The sequence below is a fragment of the Elephantulus edwardii genome, unplaced genomic scaffold (assembly GCF_000299155.1).
Source record: "Elephantulus edwardii isolate Elephantulus edwardi_28Jun2011 unplaced genomic scaffold, EleEdw1.0 scaffold00122, whole genome shotgun sequence".
Lineage (NCBI taxonomy): Eukaryota > Metazoa > Chordata > Mammalia > Macroscelidea > Macroscelididae > Elephantulus > Elephantulus edwardii.
The window spans coordinates 3,226,286-3,237,224 of NW_006399872.1; positions in this window are offsets into that span (position 1 = coordinate 3,226,286).

Sequence of the window (10,939 nt, forward strand, 5' to 3'; positions counted from 1 at the left end):
TCCTCTCCAAGACGAATCGGTTTGTTTTCCTGGCAGTCCATGGTACATTCAGTACCCTTCTCCAGCACCACAGCTCAAAAGCATCCACTCTCCTTCTGTACTCCCTAGTCATTGTCCAACTCTCCGATGCAAAACAAGCGATTGCAAATACCATGGCCTGTATCAGGCGCACCTTAGTCTCCAGAGAGACACTGTTGTTCCTGAGTACCTTAGAGAGGTCCCTAACAGCAGACTTTCCCATCGCGATACGCTTTTTGATTTCCTGACCGCTGGTGCCAAGAGTGTTGACTGTGGAGCCGAGCAAACTGAAGCTGTGAACAATCTCAATCTCTTCGTCATCCATCCTGACGCTGCCAATTGGTCCAGTGGCGAGAATCTTTGTCTTCTTGACATTGAGCCTCAGTCCATACTGAAGGCTGCAGTCCTTGACCCTTCGCAGCAAGTGCACGAGGTCCTCCTCAGTTTCAGCAAGCAGGGTTGTGTCATCTGCATAACGCAGATTGTTAATAGATCTTCCACAAATCCTGATGCGACAATTCTCCTCATAGAGCCCAGCCTCTCGGATAATCTGCTCTGCATACATGTTGAAAAGGTATGGAGACAGGATGCATCCCTGGCGTACACCCTTCCCAATTTGGAACCATGCAGTGTTACCCTGCTCTGTTCTGACTACTGCCTCTTGGTCCAAGTATAGGTTTCACATTAGCACAATTAAATGTTCTGGGATTCCCATTCTTCTCAGAGTCAGCCACAGTTTGTTATGATCCACACAGTCAAATGCCTTTGCATAATCAATGAAACTCAGAGAGACATTCTTCTGGTATTCTCTGCTTTCAGCCAAGATCCATCTAACATCAGCAACAATATCTCTAGTACCACGACCTGATATAATATGGAAATTATCAAATAACATCAATATCACAAACAAGTAAAAATGTTATTTTTATTAAAAAATGAATGGAATTGACATATAAAACAATCTTGCTTGCAGAGAGTGAAGAACTTATTTTAGAAGACCAAAAACTATAGCTTTCACTTTTATTTACCTCTCAATATAAAAAAAAAAAATCTCACCATTGTACCAACAGGCATCATCATGATACGTAGAGAAAAGATTGAAGCTGCCAGTGACTTAATTTTAACTTGGGTCCACAGAAAATACCCTTGACAGGATCAGTCAAGAAATCAAGGAACTCATAGCACGAAGAAAATTTCCTGTCCAGGCCCTCCTCAAAATGTTAAAAAGCAAGGATATCGATTTTATAACAAAGGTTTGCCTGATCCAAGCCATGGTGTTTTCAATTGCTTCACATACATCTAAAAATTGGGAAATGAATAAAGATCACCAAAAATGAGTCCATGCCTTTCGATTGTGGTCGTGGCAAAAAATATTGAATATACCATTGATAATGAAAAGAGAAACAGATAAAAGTAAAGACAGTGAAACTTGATCTCATATACTTTGAGAACGGGAGAAGAGCCAGTCCTTGAGAAAAGATACTATACTGGGAAAGGCAGAGGGTCATGAAAGAAAAAACCTACTCTTAAGAAGATGGAGTTGCATCTAACAACGGGATTGTGCATGGCAAAGGATAGCACAAGATAGGGCAAGGCTCTGATCTGTGGTTCATAGGATCACTATGAGTCATAATCACTTTGATGGCACCAAACAGCATCAACAGCCTTCCTACAGATGGTATTCAGCCTCCTTAGTTTTCTGAATTCTGTTTGTGTTAAATCAATGGAATACTTCGGGAGAAGATTAGAGGGCAAGGAGGAGAGGCTGGAGTGCATATTGCCTGTCTTCCTCACAGTCGGCCTCCATCTGGCAATGACTATTTCCTTGATGTTTGGTCAATTTTGGCAGATTTCCTTGCCCCTTCAGGCCTAAGTATGATGATGGTTTTCCAGTATAGCAAGCCTGTGATTGCTTCGCTATTCAGTTTTTTTTTTTCTTAAAACTGACCTTACATACGCCTCTGAAAAACAAAACAATAGAAAAATACTTTATTAAATATTTTTAATTAAATTCTAACTTAAGTAATCAGTGTCCTCTAGAACTGTAATAGAGACCATGCCCTTAAGTTGATTACCTGATAAATAAACAAATAATGATTATTAAGATCAAAGTGCTTGTATAGTATAAACAGCTAACAATCTTCTCTGCTAACTGAAAGTTTTGGCCCACCCAGATGCACTTTGGAAGAAAGTTCTGGCAGTTTATTTCTGAAAAACCAGTCATTGAAAATCCCTTCATATATACCTGGAGTATTCTTGACATTAGCAGTCAGGAAATAAAAGACAAATTGCACTGGGAAAATCTGTGGTCAGGGACCTTTCCAGAGTACTGAGAAACAATGATGTCAGTCTAGAGATTAAAGTACACCTGATCCAGGTCATAGTCTACATAATGACTTTCTATGCTTCATAGAACTGGAACCACACAGGAGAGAAAGGCCCAGGAGATGGTTTGACACAGTAAATGGGGCAGGAGGGATAGATGTGTCAGAGTGAGTGCGACAGACTCAGGATAGGGCATGCTTCAGAGTTGTTGTACATAGAGTCACTTTGAGTCACAGGCGACTTAACAGCACAAAACAACAACATATATGCAGTCACTATGAGTTAAAAACGGATTCATTGGCTACTTAACTATTTTTTATTAGTATAAAACTGTCTGATGAAAATTCTAGCTTCTGCCTTACTGAACAAGAAACCCATCAACATAAGGAGTAAAATGAGGAATGCAAAGTGAAAATTATATGTATCAAAGTAAAATGTTTAGGAGCACGTCGATTGCTTATTTAAATCTACTAGAGGCAAGAAATTGTGTGTGGAAGTAGAACTCTTAAAAGCTGGAGAATAAGGTAATTAAGTAGACAAAATTAATTAAGTGTAAGAAAAAATCAAAGAAAGGTTAGGAATCAGGATAGTGAGGTAAACAGTCTACTAACTCCCTTAGGTTATATAATCATGTGTAAGCAAAAATAATTTATGTACTGATTAATAGACAATTTTCTTATGTTGCTAAGAAAAACAAGCTCCGGTACAACAGAGAGACAATGCCTCTCATGTGAATGGCACAGCTGATTCAGATGTTTAGGACTTGGGTTGACTCCATCGAGCATAAATTTGCAGCCGTGAACTTGCTTCCTTCAAGATTATTGGAAAGTTTGACCTCACACAAGATAGAGAGAGTGCAGCTGCAAGCCAGGGGAAGGGGATTTCTGGCTCCTGTGCTCTATTCCAAAGTTTAGAAGAGGTGGGCAGTAGTTGGATTTCCTGCAAGTCTGCACTCCAGTCCAAAAAGAAGTTGAAGGACCTTAGGAAAGAGGACAAAAGTATGTGAAATGGAGCTTTAAAATCCTTGCTTCTAAGAGGCAATTCAGTTTCACCCTTTGCAAGACATACATGTTTGTTCTCTTAGCAATCCAGGATATAGTCGATACTTGTTTCCAGCACCACAACCCAAAGGGCATGAATCCTTCTTCTATATTCCTTAGTCATTGTCCAGGTCTCTGATGCATAGCAAGTAATTGAGAAGCCCATGACTTACATCAGGCAAACCTTAGTCTCTAGACTCATATCATTGTTCTTCAGTATTCTGGAGAAGTCCCTAACAGCAGATTATTTTCCCAATGAAATCCATCTTTTGATTTCCTGGTACCAAGAGTGTTGATTGTGAATCCAAGCAAGCTGAAAATGTTAACAATTTTGATATATTATCTCTCTATCATGATTCTGCCAATTGGCCCAGTGGTGAAAATCTTTTTTTTTTTTTTTAAATTGATGGTGAGCTTCAATCAGTATTGAAGACTGCAATCCTTGACATTCTGCAGCAAATGTTTCAGGTTCTTCTCAGTTTCAGCAAAGAAGGATGTACTGTCTGCATAATGCAGGTTGTTGATGAGTTTTCCTCCAATCCTGAAGCTACATTCCTTCCGTTATAGTCCAACCTTCTTGATGATCTGTTCCACGTGTAGATTGAAAAGGTGTGGAGATAGGATGCATCACTGGCATACACATTTCCTAATTTTGAATCATGCAGTGTTTCCTTGCTCTTTTCTGATGACTGCATCCTGGTCCAAGTATAGGTTTCCCATGAGCATAATTAAGTGTTCTGGGATTCCTATTCTTCTCAAGGTTAGCCACAATTTGTTACGATCCATAGTCAATTGCCTTTGTATAATTAATGAAACAAATATAGACATTCTTCTTGTACTCTCTACTTTCAGTTAAGATATATCTAACATTGTCTATAATGTCCCTAGTGCCTCAGCCTCGTCCAAATCCAGCTTTCACATCTGACTGTTCTCTAGTAATGTACTCTTTTCAGTTGATTTTGAATAATCTTCAGCAGGATCTTGCTTGTGTGTGATATTAGTGATATTGTTTGATAATTTCCACACTCTGTGGGGTCCTATTTTACTGGAAGGGGAATAAATAAGGATCTCTTCAAATCAGATAGCCAGACAATTGTCCTCCAGATTCCTTGGCACAACCTGGTGAGTGCATCAAGGGCAGCATCTGTTTGTTGAAATACATTAATTATATGCAGTCATTTCCTAGGGCCTTGTTTTTGCCAATTCTCTCAGCATAGATTGAACTTCTTCATTGCCACTGCCACTTGACCTTATGTTGTTTCATGTTATTCTTCTGTGTCTGCCAATTCTTTTTTGATATAATGACTCTGTGTACTCCTTTCTTCATCTTTTTATAAATAAAATTTTACTCATGAAGTTTGTATGCATTGTTTTGCACACTGGATTTTCCCATTTCCTTTACCCATCCCTCCCTCTACCCATCAAATTGTGTTACCCTATGATTACCCCCCTATTCATCTTCACCCCTCTGCCTCTACCCTCCTTCCCTTGGATCTTTATACAAGTTTTACTAGTTATTTTTCTATTTCTACAATAATGGTCTTATACATTATTTGTCCTAATGAGACTGAGTTAGTTCACTTAGCATAATGCTCTCCAGAAACTCCCAAGTTAGTTAGTAACTGATGCTTCCTGGGTCATTCAATATTCTGCCCAAAGCATCTTTACATATTGCAATTCAAGACTTGAATTTGTTCTTCAGTTATTCCAGCTTAATAAATGCTGAGTGAGTTTATCCCTTATGATTTTACAACTCCAAATCTTTGCACATTTATTTAGAATATTTTGCTTTGTCTTCCCATGCTACCATTTGAAATCTTCTCTTGAGCTTCATAAATCCTTGATTTCTGCCCTTTGTTGTGGCTTCCCAATGCTCTAGGGCAATATTCAGTGTCTCTTCTGATATTCACCTTGGTCTTTTCTTCTTCCTCCATCTTTGTAATGACATTTTGTATCTTCATAGATGATTTTCTTGATATCCTCACACAGCTCCTCTGGTCTTCGTTCATTAGTGTTCAAGGCCTCAAACCTATTCCTGATGTGATCTTTAAATTCAAAAGGGATAGATTCAAGGTCAAACTTGGGTTTTCTGGATTTTATTTTATTATCTTTAGCTTCATTTTGAACTTGCATATAAATAGTTGATGTTCTGTTCCACAATCAACACCTGGCCTAGTTTTTATAGCTAATAATGAGCTTCTCCAATGATTTTTTTTTATACTGAAGTAATCAGTCTGATTCCTGTGTAGGTCATCAGGTGAGGTCCAGATATATGGTTACTGTTTATGTTTCTTATAAAAGGTATTTGCAATGAAAAAAAACCAAAAACAAACCCACATTGATTGTACAGAAGTCAATCATTCTGTCTTAAGTCGCATTTTGTCAACAAGTCTCTATTTCCTGACTACCTTTCTTCCCTGTCCCCAACTTTTGCATTCCAGTCACTCATTAGATCCCATTAGATGAATTATTAATGCAACTTGGTTAACTTATAGTGACTCTATGTCCAATAGTTCTGAACCTTGCTCTATCCTGAGTCAACCTTATTATCTCTGACACACCTACGCCATTACCCCAGTCACTGACTCAATCCATCTCATCCAGGGTCTTCCTCTCTTGCACTGTCCCTCCACCCTCTCAAGCATGATCTTTCTCTCTAAGGCCTGGTCCTTCCTTGCAACATGTTCAAAGTATTTCAAACAATCCTTGCCTCCAAGAAGCAGCCCGATTTCACCATCTCCAGGATGAAACTGTTTGTTCTCCAAGCAGTCTATGGAGACTCAATACTCTTCTCCAGCCCCACAGCTCAAAGAAAGTGACTCTGGAGCCGGATTGGGAGTACTTAAATCAACCATATGAGACTTACATTTGCAGTAATAAGCTAGTTTATTTCACCTGGATGCAAGTGAGCTGAGCTCTCAAATCGGAGGTAGCAACTCTTGCTGTTAGTGAGGGGTTTATATACAGGGATTGTTGGTAGGTTCAGCAAGTCTTGGTTGTGCAGTATTCTGTTGGGCCTTTTTCTTATCTTGCAGGTGTAGGGTTGTTAACAATTACCACTTCCTTGGCTCCACAATCAGTACCCCTAATGCCAGCAGTCAGGAAATCAAAAGACAAATTGCACTGGGAAAATCTGCTGTCAGAGATCTCTCCAGAGTACTGAAAAGCAACGATGTCAGACTAGAAACTAAAGTTTTGCCAAATCCAGGCCCTGGTCTTCACAATCACTTGCTATGGATCAGAGAGCTGAACAGTGACTAAGGATGACAGAGGAAGAATCAATGTCTTAAAAGTGAGGTACTGGGGTAGAGTTTTGAACACATTATGGGCTGCCAAGAAAACAAAGATCTGTCTTAGAAAGGGTGAACACAAGATTCTCCTTGGAGGCTAGGATTCTAAAGCTCCATCTCACGTACTTTGGGCATATGGTCAGGAGAGACTGGTCCTTGGAGAAGGACATCATACACTGAAGGGTGGAGGGAGAGTACAGAAGAGGAAGACCCTGGATGAGATGGATTGGTACAGTAACTAGGTCAGTGGAGTTTGGTGTGTCAGAATTAGTGAGACTGGCTAAGAACAGGGCAGGGTTCAGAGCTATTGTACATAGGGTCTCTGTGGGTCACAGGCTACTCAATGGCACATGAAAATTAATTAACAGTCTTAAATCAGCTCACTGTGGTATTCCTGGAATGTTCTTATTTTGTGGATTCAGCTTTCCACTAATAGTTAAGCAGGCTGGAACTGGAAGGGGATGGGGATGGGGTGACATGTAATTTATCTGGGAAGTTGATATTCTAATGACAATAGTACATTTTCTACCTAACAGCTGTTCATTTTGTTTGTCAAGCTTTTGGGTTGGGGTTTTTTTTTTTGGTTTGTTTTGGTTTTTTTAGGAAGTTTGTGTTACATTTATCTTCCTAAGTTTAAAGCAGACTTTTAAAAAATATTATCTAATTTCCCTTTTATATTAAAGTTCTATTATCATACCATTCATTTTCTCTTCTTCCTTTTTTCAGTGGATTTGCATGCAGTCATTCATATAAATTGTGGTTTGTAATCTTCATCTATAGATTGATATCTGCAGTTCTCTGATTTCAGTTGTTTAGCTTTGTTTTCTTTTTGAGAATTCTTTATACAGAGTAAAGTGAACTCAGGTTTATGATTAGACATTTATTTTAAAGATTTTAGAAGTTAGAACTAAATAAGATCTCAAGATAAAATATTTAATGTGATAGTGATGGAGCTGACATTAAGTCCAGATCATCTAAATCAGAACATCTAAGTGTACTATTTTGATGGAAGTTTTAATCTACAACCAAAGTAGACTACTTCATTTTCTTGTAGAAATTTGCTTTACAAAAAGACAGTGTTCAATCAACAAGATTCAATTAAGAACTACTGCATACCATAGAGTTATATAAGTATGGTAACTTGCCAAAACTTCAACTGAAATTTGTAAAATTTAAGCCAAGTTACAAATTTTTTTCACATGTGAAATTGCAAATCAAAGAAACGTTATTTAATTAAAATGTTGACTAAAATCTTAAGTCTTGTTTATTCACAGTTAAAGATAGTAAGTCTAAGTTTTAAATAAAATATTTTGGTATCTCAGTAGTGGTTGCCAAGAGCACATACTTCTTCATTGTGTTATTTGGCTAACATAGTGGTGTATTTAGTCGGTTGGGCAACTGAAATAATCAGAAATAAATAATGTACTCAATTATTGAGTTAGCTGTGGGTTTGGGGAACATAATATTTTCCCAGTTACTATTTTAAGGAAAAAATAACTTGGAACATTGTTCTACCTTTTGAAACTTTACATATGCAGTAGATTTAACACTCAGGACAACCCATCAATCCTTCTTCTGTAGCCTGTAGAGTGATTGGCAATGTCGGAAGAGTGGTTGAAAGAACTGTTGGAATCTGAATAGATTTTTACTGTTTTTAATGTATTGAATCTAATGCCATGAGGGAGAAAGGATCAAAAAGATGTCCAAAGATATAAATAATATAAGCCAGTTTTTGTGGCCTCAGTAAGCTGATTATGCATTACATAAAAATTCAAACAAATATTAGACATAACGTCAAACTGAATTCTTGAATGTTAAAACAAAGACCAGATGAGCAAAAAATACAGAGGGACATTCAAAGTATAAAGCTACTATGTACATAGAAGAGTCCGTAATTTTAGTGACATAAACAAGGGAGTAACAGAAATGAAAATATTAATAGAAGGAATTGGAGAACATAAAGTACTTTCTGTAAAACTATATCCATTATTTTCTTTTTTATGCTAAAATAATACCAAGTCTGTTAATAGTGTTGTTGTTGTTGTTGTTGTTGTTGTTATGTGCCATCGAGTCGCTTGTGACTCATAGTGACCCTATGTACAACAGCCCTAAACCCTGCTCTATCCTGTGCCAGTCTCACTGCCTCTGACACACCCATCCCGATTACCCCAGTCACTGAATCAATCCACCTCATAGAGGGTCTTCCCCTCCTGCGCTGTCCCTCCACCCTGCCAAGCATGATGTCCCTCTCCAAAGACCTGTCTCTCCTTACAACATGTCCAAAGTATGTCAGGCGAAGCCCCAGAATCCTTGCCTCCAAGGAGCAGCCTGGTTTAACCCTCTCTAGGATGAATCTATTTGTTTTCTTGGCAGTCCACCTGATGCATTCATTATATGTAAAAAATTTCAGTTGATAAGGATGGACTCCACATTTTTACTTGACTGTTGTTATGAAAAATAAAATCCTCTATAGCTCATTGTGCTTGAGAAAAGTGGATTATTTCCTTCCGTGCAATTATCTGCCTCTGAAAACCCACAGGAGGATCAGCTATGGGTGGTTCCAACTCTACAGGACACAACAACATGGATTTTTGAGCTATCGTGGCCTCGTGGTAAGGCGCTACACTGCAATCCTAAAGATACGCAGAATTCACCAGCTGTTCTGCCAGAGAAGGATGGGCAATCTCCTCTTATGTGATTAACTCCCTTTGAAAACTGCCAGAGGGTTAGCTGTGGGTCAGTTCTAACTTGACAGCACAAAACCACAAACAACAACATAGACTATTAGCATTTTTCAATATTATGAACTGGAAAAATAACAATTTGTTTGAAGCAAATACCAGATATGATGATGACTTCTTTACTGTTTCTGGTTTTCTAAATGACTATCCTTTGGGCATGCTGTTCCACCAATTTGAAGAACATTTCTTCTCTTTGTAGGCTGGCTCCTGCTCATGCTTCAGTGGTTCTTCTCAGAGATGTCTTCAATTAAATCAAATGAAAACCTGCCAATTCCATGTTTTCCTTTCTCTCTTCTCCTCTAGCACAAGTCCTGGGTCATTGTTCTACTTAATAAAAATATTTGATGTCTAAGTTTATATTTATATGCTTATTTACTTTCTTTTTCATTGGTTCTCCAACTGGTCTACCCACTCTGTGAGGGCAGAGAACATGCCTAGTTTGTTTACGACTGTATAACAGTCACGTAGTTCAATGTTCAATACATGCTTGTAGTGAAAAAAAATACTGAATCAATCAATCAATCAATCAATCAATCAATACCCTTCACATATGATTAATGTGATTAAAACTATAGCATTTTATTTGTATATGATATTAGCTATTTCTTTAAATACTGTATTTCTTGAGCATTCATCTTTTCATTTCATGTTTAAGAATGATAGGGCAGGTTTCCATTCACAGGTTAATGAGTGATACACCTCCTCCCTCAGCTCCAGCAAAGGGAGGAGACACTGCATAGAGACCAGCCTGCCTCCCTTAGATAGAATAGCACCCACACCTTCCCTATGCATCACATCAGCCATTTTGGCCCTTTTCCACGCACAGGTTAATGAGTGATGCACCTCCCCCTGTCCAGCCCCAGCCAAGGAGGGAGATCACCAATATGCAAAATCTTGTCAAGATATCACATGCAGATGAGGCTCTGTGCCAAGAGCAAGCACTCTCCATTGCTTGTGGTAAGATGCGACTGAAGAGAGCCTAAGGTTATAGGTCCCTCCATCTGGGGATACTGGGCTTTGTGGCTACAGGACCATTCCAGGGGCTAAACAGGACAAGAGAATTTAGTATACAGAACTTCAAGCTGAGGAAAGCATTTTCTTAGCTCTCTGTAACTGAGGGCTGACCTGAGAACCTCTGCATACAAGCTGCCTGAGCTGGTGATCCTGATCTCCTGTCACACCAGAGACAAAGAAGGACACAAAGCTTCAGGAGAAAAGGTGAGGGAAGATGAAGCTCTGTGCTGAGAGCAAGCACTCTGCATTGCTTGTGGTGAGACAGGACTGAGGCATCCCTGGGATTAGAGGTCCCGCCATCTGTGGATCCTTGCCTCTGTGGCAGCAGGAGGACCATCTCTGGGAACAAACAGGACAAGAGACTTTAGTACACAAAACTTCAAGCCTTATTCACTGTTGGTGGGAGTGTAAAATGGTACAACCACTGTGGAAAGCATTGTGGCGCTTTCTCAAAAAGTTGCAAATAAAGATACCATTTGACCCAGCAATTCCACTACTGGGAATATACCCT